The 20,481-nt window shown below is 50.1% G+C and overlaps 1 protein-coding gene across 1 annotated transcript in view; it reads left to right on the forward strand.

Moving 5' to 3' along the window:
• SORCS2 (sortilin related VPS10 domain containing receptor 2) overlaps positions 1-20,481 on the forward strand; it is a 557,426-nt gene that overhangs the window by 40,061 nt on the left and 496,884 nt on the right. The gene's annotated exons all lie outside the window — the stretch shown is intronic.

Genomic DNA, 20,481 nt, shown 5'->3' on the forward strand with positions numbered 1-20,481 from the left:
CCTGTGTATTTGAAATTTGCTGATTTTACCAAATGTGATCAGCTGCTGTAAACTCATGCCCTCAAACCCCCATCCCACCTTGCCTGTCACCCCGCTGCTCATCCCCACGGATGAGAGGGACTGTACACTGCGACAGATCTGTGCTTTGGAGAGGATGCAACACCCTCTAAATGCACATTAGTGTTATTTTTATTACAGGCAACAGAGCAAAACCACCCGTTCAAAAGAGCTTAATGTAGTTAGATCAAGCATAAGTGCTACTTGAGTTGAAAACTCATTCTCCTTTGCAATATTTTCTTCTGGGTATAAATCAAGAGAAGGGCTTTTAGAATATTTTTAGTACAAATGTGTTTCAGTCACACGGTCAGTCACCTGTCGGCACACTTACCTATCAGGTTCTCCATGTGATGACGGAAATTGACTTTTGCCTCGACGGCCCTGCAAATCTTTCTCTAGTCAAACCACATCTGATTTCATCGATTTGAAAAGGAAGCTGGGAAAATCACCCACAGCTTGGCACGGAAAATCAGGTGTCCTGCAGGATGGTGGAAGGTTCCATTGCAGACCTGACCTCTCCGTGGAATTGGAAATCACTCTGTAGTTTCGTCGGTGGGTGGGAGCTCCTAGGAAAGTTCCCTCCCCCAAATGGCTCCTCCCATTATACCTGTGCTACAAATTCCACCCTTGAACATACAACCCTCAAATCCTCCTGTTAAAGTGAAATGCCCCGGGAGGCACAACACCTTAAACCAGGATGGATGAACCACACAGCTGCTGACAATCCCCTAGCAGACGTCACTCATCGATCAGGCACAGGGTCCTGTTAAGCCTTGATCTCAGGGGGCAGCTCCAGGCAGACGCTCCCATTGGATCACAGTCAGCACGTGGGTGGAGACTGTTAGCCGTCCCAGCCTGAATCCACGGTGGGGAATGAAGATGAGGATGAGGAAGATGGGGAAGAAGATGAAGGTGGTGGTGGTAATTCATTACGTTTTTAAAAAAATTGTGGTAAAATACATATAACATAAAATTTACCATCTTAACCATTTTTAAGTGTAGAGTTGAAAATCATTAAGTATGTTCACATTGTTGTGAGATCATCATCCCCATCTATTTCCAGAACTCTTTTCATCTTGCAAAACTGAAACTGTATCCAGTGAACAACTCCCCGCGCCCCTTCCCCAGCCCCTGGCGACCACCTTTACAGTGTCTGTCCCTGGGGACTTGGCTGTTCCAAGTCCCTCATGCAAGTGGACTCATACAGTATCTGTCTTTGTGTGACTGGCTTGTTTGCCCAAGCACACGTCCTCCAGGTTCACTCAGCGTGCAGCCTGCATCAGGATTTCCTTCCTGTTTAAGCCTGAATAATATTCCATCGTATGAACAGACCACATTTTGCTTATCCATCCATCGTTCGATGGACACTTGGTCCATCATGGCTTTGTACTTTGTTTATGCCCCATACAAAGTCCCCGTCGGTCTCATTTAGTCCCACAACAGCCCTGGCGGGCAGATAAAGGAGTAGCAGTTTTTGGTTTTGATGCTATTGAATAGTCAGGGCCCCAGAAATTCACCATTTGGGGCTCGCCACGCCCTTCTCCTCCTCCTGGGGCTCCTGAGGGGGCTGAGCCCACTTCACCATCTCAACATGAATGTCCAGCGCCGGAACGTGGGGTTCCCGTGAGTGCCAGGGCAGTGGACGTGTCTGGGGTCGAAACCTCTGTGAGACCTTCTCCTCCTGATTCTAAGTCTCGGACTCACCATACTGTGGATGCCGCTGGAGAAGGCGGACAAGGGAAGCCCCGTCCCGAGCATTTACCCACCCGCCGCCTGGACGGCAGAAGCAGCAGGCAGATTTGCACAACGTTTGATGTCCGGGCCCTGCCCACCTGTTCACGTGACCCTGTCACCTGCCTGGACCTTGACTAATTGGGGGGGGGGATGGTTAAGGAGGGGCTGAACAGAGGAAAATGTCCCTTCCCACGCCGTGGACATGGCAGGCAGATGAGACTTGTCGTTGAGAGACTGGGGTGGAGATTTGGACGTTCAGTGACCTCCTCCTGAGTCACCCAGGGAGTAGGCGACAGACTGGTGGTGGAAATCATCCAGTCCTCAGCGTGGATGAACTCATCCCCGAGCAGGGCACGGGGCTGCAGGGCACGGGCGGCTGGTTGGCCAGAGAAGGAGGAAGACATGGGGTGGGCTCTGGGCAATTAGGGGAGAGCAAGGAGCAGGGGGTGGCTGGGTTGGGGGGGCGGTGAAGGTGGCTGATAATATGGAATATTCCCCCCCAAGGATGTCTGACCCTAATCCCCAGAACCTGTGGTGATGTTGCCTCATATGGCAAAAGGGACTTTGCAGGTATGAAGAAGTTAAGGATCTTGAGATGGAGAGATTGTCCTGGATTATCCGGGTGGCCTAAGGTAATCACCAGCGTCCTTCTGAGAGGGAGGCAAGAGGTCTGAGAAGGAGATGTGACGATGAATGAGAGGTCAGACAGAGACAGATGGGAAGATGCCAGGCTTCTGGCTTTGAAGAGGGAGGAGGGGGCCACGAGCCAGGGAATGTGGGTGCCTCTAGAAGCTGGAAAAGGCAAGGAAATGGATTCTCCTCTAGAGCTTTCAGAAGGAGCTCACCTTGCCAACCCCTTGATTTTGGACTTCTGGTCTCCAGAACTGTGAGACAATAAAATTTGTTGTTTTAAGCCCCAAGTTTCCGGTACTTTGACCTGACCATTTATAAGGTAGTCCCTGGTCACCACCCTGTGTCTGACTGCAGGAGTCGCTCTCACCTGCCAAGTCAGCGTGGCTCGTGTCTCTCTGATATCTGGACTCTGGACCTTCTCCAGAGTCAGGGAAACACAATGCAGACCAACAGCAAAGGCAAGCTGTGACTCTCGGCAAAGGTGCAGAGTTTCATGAAGTCCTGCAGGTGAGGTCAGGGAACTGCTTCGGTCACAAGCAAGTGGCAAAGGAGAGCCTGGTGCTATTAGACAGCAAGTGACAGAAGAACAGGGAATCGGCAAGATGCTCCCAAAAGAACACTCTGATATGGTGAAGGCCTCAACTATGCTGGAGAAAGGACCCGCTTTCACTGTTCTATTGGGGTTCTCCAGAGAAACAGAACAAGTAGAATATATATTGTATCTTATAATAAATCTCATTCTAGGTGTTGGCTCATGCAATTATGGAGGCTGAGAAGCCCTACAGCCTGCTGTCTGCAGCTGGAGACTCAGGAAAACCAGTGGTGTAGTTTGAAGGCCTGGGCACCAGAGAGCGGAGGTGTAGATTCTAGTCCGGGTCTGAAGGCCTGAGAACCAGGCCACCGAGGGCAGATCAATGTCCCAGCTCAAGCAGCCAGACAGAGAGCAAATTCCCCCTCCCTCCACCTTTAGCTCTATTCAGGCCCTCAGTGGATGGGAGGAGGCCCACCTGTATCCAGGGGGACCATCTACCTTCGTCCATTGCTGCAAATGCTAATTTCTTCTGGAAACACCCTCACAGACACACCCAGAAGTAATGTTCTACCTGCTCTCTGGGTGTCAAGTGGGCCAGTCATAAAAAAAAAAAACCAAAGTGAAGGATGTTGTATTTCGCTATCACAGAACTTTCTTAGAAAAAAATTACACTGGAAAATACCGCACTGCAAGCTTTGACTTCTATTTGACTGGTCCTAAAAACCAGCCCTTTAGTCCAATTATATCTACGGTTTTGTTACATAGAGGGCAGAATAAGTTCATGTTCATAATTCTTGGCTCCATTTGTAGAACGTTTGATGGAAGTAAAGTATACAGCCTGCAAAGGGCAGGTATCATGAGGAAACAGCTCTGTGATTTCTCTGGCTCAATGCACCTGTGTCCCAGTGCCCAGAGCAGGAAGGAGAAGAGTCTGCCTCAGGAGCCCCCTTGAGCTTCTTTGTTCTTTCCTTTGTAACTCACGTGCCTGCCCCCGCCCTTCACCATGACATTCTGATTTCTGTTCTCATTCGAAGTGGCCTTTGTCCTGGACTGGTGTTTTTTTTTTTTTTTTTTAATTTAATTTTATTTATTTATTTATGGCTGTGTTGGGTCTTCGTTTCTGTGCTAGGGCTTTCTCTAGTTGTGGCAAGCAAGGGCCACTCTTCATTGCGGTGCGCGGGCCTCTCACTATCGCGGCCTCTCTTGTTGCGGAGCACAGGCTCCAGACGCGCAGGCTCAGTAATTGTGGCTCACGGGCCCAGTTGCTCCGCGGCATGTGGGATCTTCCCAGACCAGGGCTCGAACCCGTGTCCCCTGCATTGGCAGGCAGATTCTCAACCACTGCGCCACCAGGGAAGCCCCCTGGACTGGTTTTGCTGTGAGGACAGAGCCTCTTGCCCTGGAGTGGTGAGGAGCTCACGGTAAAGAAGGGCAGGCCGCGGATCACGGATGCAGTGTCCGATTTTCTAGAAAAGACAAAACCATCCCTGGAACAGCTCTGACCGTCTCAGGCAGGAAGCTCCAACTGATGAATCAGAGGGGCAAGGAGGTTTAGACTCAAACACGTTTCTGGTTGTCCCAGATGGGGCCAGCGCTGTGTCAGGGCCGGCGGTGCAGACACGCATTGGGCACGGACCCTGTCTGAGTTTCCTGGTGCTGCCGTAACAGATGACCACAGACTGCATGTGTGAAAACAACAGGAAGCTATTCTCTCACAGTTGAGGGGCCAGAAGGCCAAGGTCGAGGGGTGGGCAGGGTTGGTTCCTTCTGGAGGCGCTGAAGGGAACCTGTTCCAGGCCTCTCTCCTGGCTTCTGGTGGTTGCTGGCGATCTGCGGCATTTCTTGGCTTGTAGACATATCACTGCGGTCTCTGCCTCTATCTCCACGCGGCCGTCCCCTTCTTTGTCTTCTTTTCTGTCTCTTATAAGGAGATTGGTGGTTAGATTTAGAACCCACGAGGATGATCTCACCTCCAGATCCTTAACTAATTCCATCTGCAAAGATCCTATTTCCAAATAAGGTCACATTGACAGGTTCTGGGGGTTAGGATTTGGACGGATCTTCTTGGGGGACAGAAGTCAACTCACTACAGACCTTCACCCCCTAGACCAGCCCCCGAGGTCTGGGGGGGGTGGGGAAGACAGGGACCCCAATGTCAGGCCAAGTCAAGGAGGTGTGCCCCCTGAGTGGGACCCCGTGCTGGAGGAGGACGAAGTTCAGGACGGGAGGGACACGAGAGCAGGTCCTGAAGAGCAGATGGGAATCGGGGGAGGCAGCCAGGGGAGGCCACTGCAGGGCGGGAGGGGTGTGAGCAAAGGTACAAAGGAGCAAGGGGAGGTCGTCCCCCACAGGGGTGGAGGCCAGCCCCCAGGGTGAAGGCTTTCGGGCTGCCTCTGTGGTGCTGTGCTGGACCAGAACAGGGGAAAGTGTGAGGGCCAAGGTGGAGGTGAAGGGGGTGGGAGTGAGGGCCGTGCTGCGGGCTGCGAGAGTTCAAACCTTGACCCTGACGGTTATCGGGTTACTTTGCACAACACTCCCGCTGGGAGCCTCACTCTCCCCATCTGTAAATTGGGGGTGAGGGTCACAGGGCCCACCTCACGGGGCCCTTGTGAGGGATGAGAGGTGAGGTAAGATAAGCAGTGGCCTTCTCGTCTCCGTTAGCTACTTGTACTATAATTTACCCCGTGTGCCCAGCAGCCAGCAGAGGCCACATGGGGGAAACACTCCATTTCTTAATGGTGGTTAAACAAGTGAAGGATGAAAGCCCGAAGCACTTTTCTTTCTTTTTAAAAAACAGCTTTATTGAGGTACAATGTACACATCGTAAAATCCACCATTTTAAGTGTACCATCCGGCGACTTTCAGTACGTTTCTAGATTTGTGCAGTCATCCCTCAATCCAGCTTGGGAGCAAGGCCACCACCCCAGCCTGTGCCCATTTGCAGTCAGCCCCCATCCCCACCCCCAGCCCCAGGCAACCACTGGTCTGCTTTCTGTCCCTACAAGTTGGCCTTGTCTGCACATTTGAAAGAAATGGAATCATACAGTATGTCATATTTGGGGTCTGGCTTTCTTGCGCTTGGCATGATGTTTCTGAGGTTTGTCCGTGGTGTAGCAGGCATCAGATATTCATTCATTCCCTTTCATTGATAAAGAAGCATTTCCTTGGATGCATCTGCCATATTTTGTTTATCCACCGCTCATTTGATGGACATTTGGGTTGTTTCTAGTTTGGGGCTATTATGGGTGACGTTGCTGTGAATATTCACGTATATTCTTTGTGTGGGTGGATGTTTTATTTCTCTCGGGTGGATTCTTAGGAGTGAAATTGCTCTCACATCCCTGCGAGGTGGGCATGCTTATAGTCACCCCCATTTTACAGATGAGGAGAGTAAGGCTCCGGGGCATTGAGTGTGTTATGCAAAGTCCATGTTAACTTTTAAAGAAACTGTCAGCTTTTTTCCCCCAAAGTGGCTGTGCCATTGTACATTCCCTCCCCAGCAATGTGTGCAGCTCTAGTTTCCCCATATCTTTTTCACGTCTGTCTTTTTTATGATGGTCACTTTAGTGGGTATGTAGTAGGATCTCACTGTGGTTTTAATGTGCATTTCCCTAATGACTAATGGTGTTGAATGTTTTTTAAGTGCTTATTATCCATTTGCATATCTCCTTTGGTGGAACATCTGTTCAATTCTTTTGTCCATGTTTAAATTGCTTTTTATTTTTTGGGGGGTCTTCTCAAGTTTTAAGAGTCCATATGTTCTGGATCCAAGGCTATCCTTTACCCCATTGAATTCTCTTGGCACCTTTGCCAAAAATCAATTACCTAATGTCAGGCTTTATTTCTGGACTCTTAATTCTGTTCCATTGATTTATACATCTGTCCTTCCATGAACGCCCCAATGTGTTAACTACTGAGGCTTAATAGGAAGTCTGAAAGGTAGAATAAGTCTTCCAACTTTGTTCTTTTTAAAAATTGTTTTGGCAATTTTAGGTCTTTTTGCATTTTCATATAAAATTAAGATCAGCTTATGAATTTCCATTAAAAAGTCTAATGAGATTTTGACAGGGATTGCATGGGATTTATTGATCAATTTGTGGAGAATTACCGTCTTGACAATATTGAGTCTTCCAATCCATGAACATGGAATATTTCTCCATTTATTTAGAGCATGTTTAGTTTCTCCCTCTCGACAATGTTTGGTAGATTTCAGTGTAGGTATTGCAGTTCTTTTGTGAAATGTATTCCTAAGCACTTTATTCTTTTTGATGTTATTATAAGTGGAATTGTTTTCTTAATTTCATTTTTGGATTGTTTGCTGCTAGTATGTAGAAATACAATTGTTTTTTGTATATTGATCTTGTATTGTGCAGCCTTGCTAAGCTTGTTTGTTAGTTCTAGTAGAGTTTTTATGGATCTGTGGGGATTTTCTACATAAAGGATCGTGTCATCTGTGAATAAAGATAGTTTAATGTTTTCATTTTGAATCTGGACGCTTTTGATTATTTGTTTTATTGCTCTGGTTAGAACCTCCAGTAAAATATTGAATAAATGTGGTACAGGCAGATGTCCTTGCCTTAGTCCCAGATCTTTGAGGGGAAAGCATTCAGGTTTTTTGTTGTTGTTGTTTTTTGTTTGTTTTCATCATTAAGTATAATATTGGCCGTGGACTTTTGTAGATGTCCTTTATCAGGCTGAAGAATTCCCTTTTATTTCTACTTTGTTGAGAGTTTTTATCATCGGTGGGTACTGAATTTTTTCAAATGCTTTTTCTGTACGATAATCATGTGATTTTTTCCTTTATTCTGTTGATACACTGTATTACATTAATTGATATTTGGATGTAAACTAACCTTGCATTCCTAGGATAAATCCCACTGGGTCATGGTGTAGAATCCTTTTTGCATGTTGCTGGATTCAGTTTGTTGCTATTTTATTAAGAGTTTTGGTATCAGTTTAATACGGGATAAATTGAGGAATAAATGAATTGAAAAGTGTTCCCTCCTCTATTTTCTGAAAGAGTTTGTGAAGGATTGATAATTTCTTCTTTAAATATTTGGTAGAATTCAGCAGTGAAGCTGTGTGGGTCTGGGCTTTTCTTGTAGGAAGATGTAAAATTATTAACTCAGGTTCTTTGTTGCAGGTCTATTCAGATTTTTGTATTTCATTTTGAGTCAGTTTTGGTAATTTGTGTATTTCTAGGAATGTGTTCATTTATCTAAGTAGTGTAATTTGTTGGCATTAATTTCTCTATTATTGGTCATGCTTGATTTTGGTAATTTGTGCATCTTTTCTCTTTTGTTTTCCTTTGTTCATCCAGCTAAAACTTTGTCAATTTTTGTTAATTTTTTAAAGAACCAGCTTTTAGTTTCATTGATTTTCTCTATTGCTTTTCTGTTTTCTTTTTTTAAAAAAAATTATTATTTTTATTATTTATTTATTTTTGGCTGCATTGGGTCTTTATTGCTGCCCATGGGCTTTCTCTAGTTGTGGCAAGCGGGGGCTACTCTTCATTGTGATGCACGGGCTTCTCATTGCGGTAGCTTCTCTTGTCGCAGAGCATGGGCTCTAGGTACACAGGCTCAGTAGTTGTGGCGCACGGGCTTAGTTGCTCTGCAGCACATGGGATCTTCCTGCACCAAGGTTCGAACCCGTGTCCCCTGCATTGGCAGGCGTATTCTTAACCACTGTGCCACCAGGGAAGTCCCCTAGTCTAATTCACATTTAATGTAATTTATATATATATGTCATTTCACTGGCCATTTCGCTGTTTTCTCTATTTCTCCTGTGGGTTTTGTTGTTGCTATTGTTGTTGTCTGGTTCTTCTCTTCTTCCTTTATTGTTTTCTTTTGTGTCAAAGAAATATTTTTAATGTCCCATTTTAATCCCTTTAAAAAAATAGTATATTTTAAATTATTTTCTTAGTGGTTGCTCTAGAGACTGCAAAATACATTTTAATTTGTCACAATCTACTTCAGATTAATACTAACTTACTTCCAATCAAATGTGGAAACTTTGCTCTAATACAGTTTCAATTTTCCCCCTCTTTGTGGTATGATTATCACATATATATTACATTTTTAATGTTATAAACCAAACAACAAGAGTTGTGATTATTATGAATGTCTTTTAAATAATTTAAGAGAGTATTTGTAGAATATTTTATATTAACCCTCATATTTACCATTTCTGGTGCTTTTTATTTGTTCTTATTGATTTCATTTACCATCTGGTGTCATTTCTTTTCAGCCTGAGGGACTTCCTTCAGTATTTCTTGTAAGGCAAGTCTGTTAGCAATGAATTCTGTTGCTCTTTGTTTATCTGGGAATATCTTGATTTCATCTACCTTTTTTGGAGGATAGTCTTGCTGGATATAGAATTATTAGTGGCAGTTTTTTTTCGTTTAGCATTTTGAATATGTCATTCCACAGTGTCTGTCCTGTTTTTTTTCCTGTTGATCATATTGTTCCTCAATACCTAGTAAGTTGGTTTTCTCTTGCTTCTTTCATGCTCTTCTCTTTGTCTTTCAACAGGTTATGATGTGCCTAGGTGCACATCTCTTTGTATTTAACCTACTTGGGATTTCTTGAGTTTCTTGGATGTTTAAGGATTTTCATCAATCTTCAAAACTTTTTGGCTATTATTTCTCAAGTGTTTTTTCAGCCCCACTCTCTCTCTCCTATCCACTAGGACCCACAGTACACATTGGTGTGTTTGACGTTGTTTTATGGGTCTCTGAGGCTCTGTTCATTTTTCATCAATGTTTTATTTTTTTCTGTTCTTCATATTGATAATTTGCATTACTCTACAAGTTCACTGATTCTCCTGCTATCTCAAATCTGCCATTGGTTCTTTTACATTATTTCTCCTCCTTATTGAGACTCTTTACTTGTTGACTAATTATTGTCATACTTTCCTTTAATTCTTCGATCATATTTCTAATAGCTGCTTTGAAGTCTTTCACTACCAAATCCAATTTCTGGAGACCTCTAAAGACTGCCCACCCCCAGATATTGGTCATATTTTCCTGTTTCTTTGCATTTCTTATAATAAATTTTTTCTTGTTGAAAACTGACCATTTTAGGTTATATACTGTAGCAACTCTGGATTTTGATTTCCTCCAGAAGGTTGTTGCTATTTTTTGCTTGTTCATTTGTTTGTTTGTTTAGTAACATGTCTAGGTTAAATCTGTGAAATTCATCTCCCTTGCTGTGTGCAGTTGCTGCTGCGGTGTTTTTTTTTTTTTTTAAGTTTCTAATTTTTATTTTTAAATCCGGCTTTTGAGCCCCTGTTTCTGCATAGCTTAGAGGTCAGCCGGTTTTTGATCATATGTCATTCTGAAACACCTTGATCTAGTAAGCCTTTATCTATCTATCTGACACAGGTCAAAGACCTGTGTGTGGAGAGAAGAGGAACACATTCAAAATTTAGGCATTTTCAAGTCTGCCTGGCTTTTCCTTTTCACTAGGCCTTGGATGTTTCCTATGTGCATATACATGGCCTTAGGGTCAGCTAGGAGTCTGTGGCTGGCTTGCGCCCTTTCCAGAGTCACATAGCCTCAGTCATTCTACACAACCTCCAAGATGGTAATTGCCATGGACAATGCTGTTGGGCATGGCCATCACCCACTGTTCCAAACTGTGTGATTTCCCTTCCCCCGTGGCACGGCAGCTGCTGGTCCTCAGGGCCTGCCCCACCTTGCAGAATCTCTGAGTCTCCCCAGCTGGGACGGTGGTATGGGAGCAGCCCTGGGCCAGAAGGCTGCAGACTCCCAGTGTTTGTACCTGAAGTTCAGCCGTTTTCAAGCATAAACACTTCTCCCATGGTCGCATGCTCTTGGCTGACTTCCAGAGTGTGGAAATGGTTGTTTTTGGTCAATTTGTGCAGTTTCATAATTGACTTTTGGAGAGAGGATTTGCCAACTTCTTCACTTGGCCGTAAGTGGAAGTTCTGCCTCCCTGAAGTGCATTTTCGACTAGGAATGTTGGGGCACAGTTCAGGGCCCTTGGAAGGATGTGGGTAGGGGAGAAGTGACGGGGTATGAGGGTATAAAGGTTGGCTTGAGTGGTGAGACCTCATTTAGCAGAGGAGGAAAAGAGTAGTATCCACAGGGAAAGGGATTTTCCCAAGTTCTCAAAGCTCAGTCCTTGGAGTGCTGACACGGGACCTGGGTCTCCTGACTCCCAGTCCAATGCTTTTCCCTTCCAGCAAATTGCTGTTCATTTTAGCAGTTGTAGTTTAGAAGTCGGAATGTCTAGGGGTTTCCAATGTAACAGGCCCATCCATCCCTGCATCCCTCCATCCCTCTACCCAATATGGATTGAGTGCCTACTCTGTGCCCAGCTCGGTGCTGGACGGTGAGGATGAGTGGAGGACAAACGCTGACCCAGTCCCAGGGCTCATGAAGCTTATGGTCTCCGAGGGGGGACCCTAGCCTCAGGAAAAGGCTTTGCAGGAGCCATTTGGAAGAAGCATCCCCTGTTTCTCTGGTAGTCTTGATTAAGGCAGGAGCACTTTCCAAGGAAAACAGTGAGTTTTCCCTCAAACCATGATTTTCAACCAAAATTTTATTGGTGGACAATTTTATTTTTGAAAAAAAATGTCAAGTGTACAAAGCATTTAAATTAAAAAAATCGGTTTCATATTCGTTAATTTTGTAGCAAAAGTTTTGATTTCTGAAGTGAATCTTAAAGGCAAGAATACGGTGAGGTCTCTTTCAAAACGTTTATTGAAATTGAAGGCTTTGAAAACCTCTGCTCCAGACAAATCTGTCCTCGTGAGGCCCTTGGCCTTACACAGAGAGAGCATTATGGAGCCGTGTGGTACTCAAACACTTGCCAACTGCTCTTGGCTGCCTGTGCGATGCCAAGGAACCATATGGAAACTGAAAAATTCAGGAAGAATTCTGGACGCCTTGTCTACGTGACAACAAATAATCAGATATTTGGAAACAAGAGACTTTGGACTAAATCTTGTCATCCTCTGGGAATTCCCAAATACAACCTTGGAGGTGTTACCTATTTTACCCCATTGTTCTCTTTTCCTTTTTGTTTTTTTTTCCCTGGGTGATCTCACTCAACAATCATGCCCAAATCTACGTCTCAGGCCCTGATACTCTGCTGATCACCATTTCCAAGGGCCTCTGGAGCCTCCCTGCCAGTGTGACAGTGGCACATAGGGCTCGCCAAATGTCCATGTGCTCCTACATCTGCAGCCTCCCCTGCGGGTAGGTGGAGGCCATGAACTCAGACTCTGGCCAGTAGGATGTGAGTGACGGAGCACCTCCCAGGTCTGACCCCCACAAAACATCTTGTGTGCTTCTCTCTCCTCTGCCTCAGTGACCCTGGAGGTCACGTGTTCCAGACCGTGGGGCTGCGGGATGGAGGGGGCCCAGTCGACCTGCGTAAGACTTTGTGAATGGGTGAGATACACCTTTCTTGGGTTACCCCTCTGAGATTTGGAGCTCTTTGTTACTGCAGCCCCGCCTGGCCTCACCTGACTAATACCTTCAGGATGCCCCACAGACACCTTCTCCTTCAGATTTGTTCCCTGATGAGGAACACGGCATCCTTGCTTTCCCAAATATCTCAGCGCCTCTTTGACTCCTCCCCCTTTCTCCTCCTGCCTAATCAGAGGCTCTGGGGACCCGCCTCTACCTCTCCTTCTCCACTGCTCCCCACAATCCTGGTCAGGCCTCGTCATTGCTCTCCTGGACCAATGCCATGGCCCCCCAGCTGGTCTCTCTGTCTCTCTTCCAAGCTCCAGCTTTCAGAAGCTGCCAGAGTTAGCTTTCCACAACACAAATCTGATCTTGTTGAACCTTTTCTGAAAACCCCAGAAGGTTCTCTTTGACCTCAGGAGAAGGCGCAAGCCCGTAGCTCCTGGACCCGCTTTCTCCTCCAGTCTGGTAGCCACGGCTCCGTCCTGCAGGGCCAGGCCCGTGTGCCCACCCTGTGCGGACCAGGCACCCCGATTCCTTTGTCCGTTGTATGAGCCGTACCCTCTGTTTTACTCCAGCTGGGTCCCGACTCATCATTCAAGACCTGCTCAAATGTATTTTTTTCTGACACCAACACTTCAGGCAGAATACATTCTTCCCTCCATTTCTTCCTCCGTGCTCATATTTCCATAATAGCCCGTGTTCTCTGGGGTGTTCGTGCTGTTAAGTAGAAGTAAAGAACTACAGGGTCAGAAAGTTGGGGGAAAAACTGAAGTAATCAAAATCAAACAGATTTTTAAACTGCAGAACTTTTCCGTCCTTAATACGTACATGTCACGGGATAGACTCAGAGGCATTTCCTAAACCACAGGTACATTTCTGGAGGGTGTCTCATTGGGCTCGTGTCCTGCTGAAGTTCTTATGTAGCTCACCCCCTCGTTTCACCCGTTGGGAGACTGAGGCCCCAGGCACACAGCACTGAGCGGCCAGGCTGAGGCAGCTGGCTTCCCAGGGGGCTGCCCTGGGGGCAGAGGGGGGCCCCTTGAGTCAGGGACCCCCACCCACTGAGCATCTGTGGGACTTACTGCTCCGCCCCGGCCTCGGGGAAGGTTTCCGTTATGAATGAATATGCGCTTCATCCCAGCCGGGGCTTTTGGGGGTCTGGACTGAGTCTTCAGAGTGGACTGTCACAGACCATAGATGAGGTGTGTGTGACACAGACGGGACTTACTGTGGGTCGTTCTGTCACTGTCCCCCGTGAAGGCCTTCTCTCTGCAGCGCACTCTGCAGAAATGCCCTTCTGAGCATCTTACAGACACTCATGTATCCGCACAACGACTGATGACCATTCTTATTGAACGCATGAGGAGAAAGAGGCACAAAGACATTCAGTGACTCACCTGGAGCCCTGCAGGGCTGGGACGGAGTTCAGCTCCAGCCTCGCTTCCCGCCCGCACTCTGAGCTCATTTCCCCCCAGTGCACGCTAATTACACACTGTTGAGGTGGGCGCGTTCAGACACAGGACACCCACCTGTGAGGCAGGTGTTCCAGTGTCCTCACAGCGGCACCTGAAACATTACTATCAGCATCCTTGTCCCGAGGGCTGCCGCTCTCCAGCTGTGTGATCCAAGGCAGGTGACTTAGCCTCTCTGGGCCTCTCTGTTTCCTCCTCCGTTTCTAACAACAAAATAACGATGCACCCAAACACTGGCACATGGGAGGCAATTGGCAAGTTCTGCCCCCTCCCCAGTTCCAGTGAACCCTGGTGTGTGGGGCGGGAGGTGGGTGGCGGAACTTGCCTTCAACCGTGTGGGTGGGGCTGAGGGAGGCTGTGCCCCCCAGGGCTGGCTGTGTCCCCCCCGTTTCCCACCTCCCTGCTTTGGTCCCTAGACATTCACTGGGCTCCTACTGCAGCCCAGGGCCTGTGCATTTGGCTTCAGTGGTAAGACTCCGGCCTCTGCCGTCTTCCCCAAGGATGGTTTCTGTTTGGTTGTATGTCACTCCCAGGTCCAGCCCTCCTCCTCTCTGCCCTGCCCACTACGGTGACCAAACTGGGCTCTGGCCCCAGATGGACCGACAGGGGATCCCACTTCCCTGGGCCCATGGGGGCTACTTTCCCAGCCTTCCCTGGTGCCCATCAGGAGATGGTCAGGTACTGTAGTGCCCCGAGGCCCTGAGGGTCACTTCTGAGCCACATCACAACCCAGTAGGAGCGGGGCATCGGGTGGCACCCCTCCTGCACTGGCCAGCGTGGTCCCTGCCTCTGCTCTGTCTCCACGGTGTTTTGTGTAACATGGAGAGTGGGGAACAGCAGGGCTCTGGGTGGCCCAGGCTCAAGCCCCACTGCCTGTGCTTCCCTGCTGCACGGGCTAGGCTGGTCACTGTCACGCTGAGAGCCTTGGTCTCACCGGGTATCAGTGGAGCTGACAATCAACCCAGCCCCACAGGGTCGGGAGGATTACAGATGTGAAAGCTGAGGCAGAGGAGCCTGGCCTGGGGAGAGGTGGGGCAACCCAGGCCCACCCCACTCCCCAGAGCTCATTGGCACATGCGGAAGCATGGGTTCGTGGCCCTCTGCCACCCTCTTGCTGCTGATGTAAACTTGGGCGAGCCCCTCTGCTTGGTTATGCTGTGCCTCAGTTTCTTCCTGTGTGAAAAGGAGATGGTGACGGACCCCTCCCCCCAGCTACGGGGTGGGGAGCAAGGTAACCCTGCCGAGGCCTGGAGCAGGGCTGGTGCCCCATGCGGGGGAGGTAGCTACGTCTCTGCTGCAGTGTCTTTGACCTGCTTGTCCCCATTGCTGGCGCTGGCCTTCCTGAGGCTGGGCGCTGGTTCTGCTCATCGCCTGGTCCCCCAACACCGTGGTGGACGCTCGAGGGACCGTGGAGCCTCCGCTCTCACTGGCCCTGCCCGCCCTGCCCTGCACTCAGCTTCCCTGGAGCTCTTCGCCCGCTGGTTCCTCTAAGGTCCCCGCGCTGTCTTCTTCCAGCTCGTGCCACACGCTGGTCCCTCTGCCAGGACCACTCTTCCCGGTCTCACCACCAATTCCTGTTTATGCCTCCAGAGATTTGGTCTGGTTCATTCCCTGCTCTCTCCCTGGGGCCTAGACTCATGCCAGGCACACAGTAGGTGCTCAGTAAACATTTGATGAGTGGAAGAAATGAACCAAGCCGTTTGCAGGCACTAACTGTGCGGTGTCCATGATTAAAGAGAGCCCTGATGGCTGGGAAGTGGCCAGTTGTCATCTGCCCTCTGTCCAGCTCGGGCCTACTGCCTGGCTCGCCTGTGACACGTCAGGGCTTTGGTGGCCCACAGCGCTGGCGCTCCGGGGATGGAAATCCCTGCCACCACCAAAAAGCAACCACCTTCACCACTGCCTGTAACGCACCCCTGCGAGGCACCGCCCAAGGAGCTGCCGCCCTTTCCTCCCCGTCTCCCCACCCTCTTTGGCTCGGGGCAGCCAGCCCACTGTCTGTCTCGCTGTGGGGCCTCGTCTTCCTCCTCTGTCTGGACGCATTTCCCTGCCGTCGCGGGATCAGACTTTCGTCCTGGTCCAAGTTAATGTCCCGACCAGCTGTCCCCACTGCCTTCTCCCTGCCAACCTGGTAATGAGGCTGTAGCGTTGGTCGATCCTTCTCCTCAAAGCCGGAACCTCTAACCCTTGTTGTTCACTGATAGTCATTAGGAGACTTGTCTGCAAGTCACCGCTGCCCTCCTGCCCCGGAGCAGGCAGAGAGCCTCTCAGTGTCGCTGGAGGCCGAGCTGGGCAGCTGAGGGAGTGGCCGGGGCGCCCGTCTGTGGAGCCCAGCACCCCACCAGCACCCCAAAAGCCTGTTCCCTCAGTCTCCCTCCTGCTGGGTCCCCCAGTGTCCCTGCTGAGTATCGCTCATGATTCCTCGACTGTCTCTGAGACGGGCCTGCTCGGGGAGCCGCGTCTGTTGGGCTTTGTCACAATTATAAAGAGAAATTAAAATATTATCACTAGAGACCTTTGATCATTTAAAAAAGCTTGAGACTTTTAATGAGCAAGCGGTCTGATTAAAAGTTGGAGTGACAAAGTATTTCTTCTGCTTTCTGGATGAGAGCATTGTCATGGAATGGGGAAGCAGGGGTGGATCTTGAAACTAAAAGATTTGGCCTGGGGTTCCAGGGACCCCCCCTTACCTCTCAGGAAAGTCACTGTTTACTCTGGTCCAGCCGTATGCCAGGCACTTGGCTTCTGTCCTCTCACGAATCCTTATAAAAAGCTGTGCTGCAGGCCAGGGGCTCACGGCTGGCTGCACATCTGTGTCACCTGGGAGCTGAGAGATGCCCCACAGAGACGGTGCGGTCAGGAGTGGGGCTTGGGCATCGGTATTTTTCTAAAGTCCTCCAAGTGATGCGAATTGTGCAGCCTGGGCCCAGAACCATTGGGTGTGTCAGAACCACCCAGAGGGAGTGTTGGACACAGATCGGGGCCCCACCCCAGGGCTTCTGGTTCAGTAGGTCTGGGGTAGGCCCAGAAATCAACCCATTAATGCAGATGCTGTGGGTCCAGGGATGACACACGGAGAGCCACCGAGTCAGGGCCGTGCTGGCCCCATTTCACAGGTGAGGCAGTTTATGAAACAGAGAGGTGAAGTTGGGCCACGCTCAGGACCCCCAGTTGGTACATGAGGACGTGGGCCTTTGAATCCTTTGGGTAAATTACTGCCCCCTGTGTGCTTTCACCGTCCTCACCTTTAAATTGGGGAAAACAGTACTTACCCTCTGTGGGAGCCAGAGGTCCACTGGGTTCTTCCATCAGGAACAGTGCCTGGCCCAGAGGAGGCGCTCACGTGGCAGTCTCAGTTGTCATTGGTACTGTTACCTGGAAGGATGAGTTGAGCACCCCCTCTGAGCAGAAGGGCCAGGTGGCGGCTCCCCCTTCCTTCAGGCCCCCAGACACCTCCCTGGGATCGCCCGCCTCCCTGACGTCCCTGTTCACCTGTGCGCCTCCCCCATCAGACTGTGGACTCCCCAGGAGCAGGACCAGGCCTGATTCGGTCTGGAGCCCGGTGCCCTGCATGGGGGCGAAGAGGGAGGATGACTGGGGCTGGTTTCCCCATCTTAGGATCTTGCTGTTGTGAAGAGTCAGGTGTTACAGACCTGGGGAGGGTTTAATATTTATTTCACGCATGCACCCCGATGCCAGGCGCTGAACCCCGGCTTCTGCACATGGCCTGCCTCCATGTGTTCATGCCCAGACACCTGCTGAGCTGTCGGCCACCTCGGTGGGCGCCGCAGACACTGCCTCTGTGGCCTCCGGAGACCCCACTGCACCGGGGGTGTTGGACGGGATGCCTGATCGAAGCTCTCCTTTGCTTTCTACACTTGCCTGCATCTTTCTCCTGCATCTGTGTCCCTGAGTCCCTGATGTGGGTCACTAAGGAGGGTGAGCGCAGGGGGTAGGGGGGTGAGACTGGGGTGGGGGAGGCGCCCGGAAGCGGGCTTCCCTCCACTCCCACCTCCTTCGTCGCTGCCCACTGCCCGTGCCCAGCTGCCACAGCCTCTCTCTTGTCCTGCACAGTCGTGTCCTAAGTGCCTTCCTGCACCTGTTCTCCTGGCGGCCAGAGTGATGCTGTAAGAACGCTGCTGGTCTCACTCTCCTGCCTGAAACCCTCCAGAGGTTTTGCAGCGGTCTGTGAATACAAATCAAGCCCGGCAGTTCCTCCTCTGAACACCCAGCTGCTCTGGGCCGGGCTGGGGCTCACGTGCTCCCCCTCTGCTGGGATGGCTCTTCCCGCCAGGCTCATGCCAGGCCCTCTGCCTCTCAGCTCCAAGTTACCTGGCCCCCAGCACCTCCTCATCGCCATCGCACACCTGCCTTATTTTCTCCTGGGTTCGTCGCACTGTCTAGGTTTTCCCCCGGATCTGTCTAGCTGCATGAGGACGGACGCTCCTCCCCAGCACAGGGAACTTGTCTGTCTCCCTCATCACTGTGTTCCTGGGGGTCCAGTAATGTTTGTGAGCTGAGAGATCCGGGGAATCACAGCGTCTCTGGATTTGGATTCAGAAAAGGGATGAATCAGTCCTGCTCTTCCGAATGCCTTGTGGCCTTATTAGGGCAGAGGCAGCCAGTTGTTCTGGAAAGAGCACTGGTGAGGCATCATGGCATCTGCATTCCAGACCTGGACCCTCTCCCCAGTTTGTTGGGACATTAACCAAATCACTAATGATGTGGCCTCGGTCTGAGCCTGGGGGTGATGTGTGTTCACATTACCTCCCTGCCTGGCTGAGCTCTCCAAGCCTCAGAGGGGTAACATGCACAGATGGCAAGTAACGAGGGTGGGGCAGAAAGAGCGCCACCTTGGGGCCAGAAAACGTGCCTGGAGTCTGGCCTCTGACTCTGGCCAGGTGACCTTGGGCAGTCATCACTCTGAGTCTGTTTCCGTGTCTGTAAGATGGGGACAGCCTGACGGTGAGAGTTAAATATGATAACCTGCAACATCACCCACCCGAAGAGCAGAGGCCCCCATCTTCTTTTCCAGGACACAGCCAGTCCCTAGGAAAGTGGCCAGCACATAGTAGGTGCTCGATGAGGTGTCACTGTCAAGTTTTCTTGAGGACAGTACTTGGAGGCCTTCCTTTACTTAAAAACAAGACAAGACAAAACAAACAAACAGCTGGAAGAGACCTTAGAGATTGTGCAGCCCCCTTCCCTTTACAGCTGGGGAGATGGAGGCTCACCCAGCATCAGGGAGCCTCTTGGTGAATTTGTGTCTAAGGTGGGACAGACCCAGCTCTTTCCTGACCGCTGTGCAGCGAGCACCTTCCCGCCAGCCACTGTCTGCAGTGTTGGTTTGCCTGTAAGCGTCTTTTTAGTGCCCGCCTGCCACTTTGTTTCGTCTCCCTTCCCTTCAGCCCTGCACTGACCCTGTTCTGTTCTTCTCTGCTCCCTGTGCTAGACCAGATGTTCCCACAGCTGCTGGCTCCCCCTTCTCTCCCGACCCTGGGCCTGAGCTGGAGATTTAGACTCTGACAGATTGGGGATTTACACCATGGAGGGGGCGAGGGCACATTCCAAGGTAGGAGACTTCATAGGTATCCAGCCAAGCCCCCGCCTCCCACCCCAGCGCTGGGCAGAGGGCAAGCCCAGGCTGTTATTGGCTATGAATCCCTGGTGAGCCTGGGTGAGCAAGCAGAAGAGAAGGTGCTGGGTGCTTCAGCTCTTTGGGGGCCAGCGGGAAGCCCCACTGTCTATCTTTCCCAAATGTTTGAGCCTTTGCTCCTCTGCCCCGTTAGGCTCTCTCACGCTGCTCTCTCTCTCTCTGGAGCAAAGAGACCCAACTGGGAGGTGAGTGTGACAGGGATGCTGAGCCTGAGGATTTTTTAAAAAAATTTATTTATTTTATTTATTTATCTTTGGCTGCGTTGGGTCTTTGTTGCTGCGCGCTGGCTTTCTCTAGTTGCGGTGAGTGGCGGCTACTCTTCGTTGCGGTGCCTGGGCTTCTTATTGTGGTGGCTTCTCTTGTTGTGGAGCACGGGCTCTAGGTGCGTGGGCTTCAGTAGTTGTGGCATGCAGGCTCAGTAGTTGTGGCTCGCGGGCTCTAGAGCGCAGGCTCAGTAGTTGCGGCGCACGGGCTTAGTTGCTCCGCGACATGTGGGATCTTCCCGGACCAGGGCTCGAACGCATGTCCCCTGCATTGGCAGGTGGATCCTTAACCACTGCGTCACCAGGGAAGCCCGAGCCTGAGGATTTTTATCCAATGCGGGGGCCACTGGGGAAGGAGGAGGCGGGGTGGCCCCTGGCTGAGGATGCACAGCTGACTCTGACCCTGGCCTTGCCTCAGAGAATCTCCTGCTCCTGTGTCTTTTCCCTGAGGCCATTGTGGTGCACATGGTGGATGCTCAATGAAGTTATATTGAAATCTACCTAAAGTAGGTTCATGACCTTGGGTGGGGACTTTGTGCGCTGAGCCTCTGTTTCCCCAACTCTGCACCGTGGCCTGCCAGGCTCTGAATGGGACCTTGCCCCACACCCTCTCCTCACCCAGGCGTCTGTCCTTACGTTCAGGGGCTGCCCCCTTGGTGGCCCCTGGGGTTGGGACATAAAGCCACTGTCTG

The sequence above is a fragment of the Balaenoptera physalus genome, assembly GCF_965194825.1.
Source record: "Balaenoptera physalus genome assembly, chromosome: 5".
Taxonomy (NCBI): domain Eukaryota; kingdom Metazoa; phylum Chordata; class Mammalia; order Artiodactyla; family Balaenopteridae; genus Balaenoptera; species Balaenoptera physalus.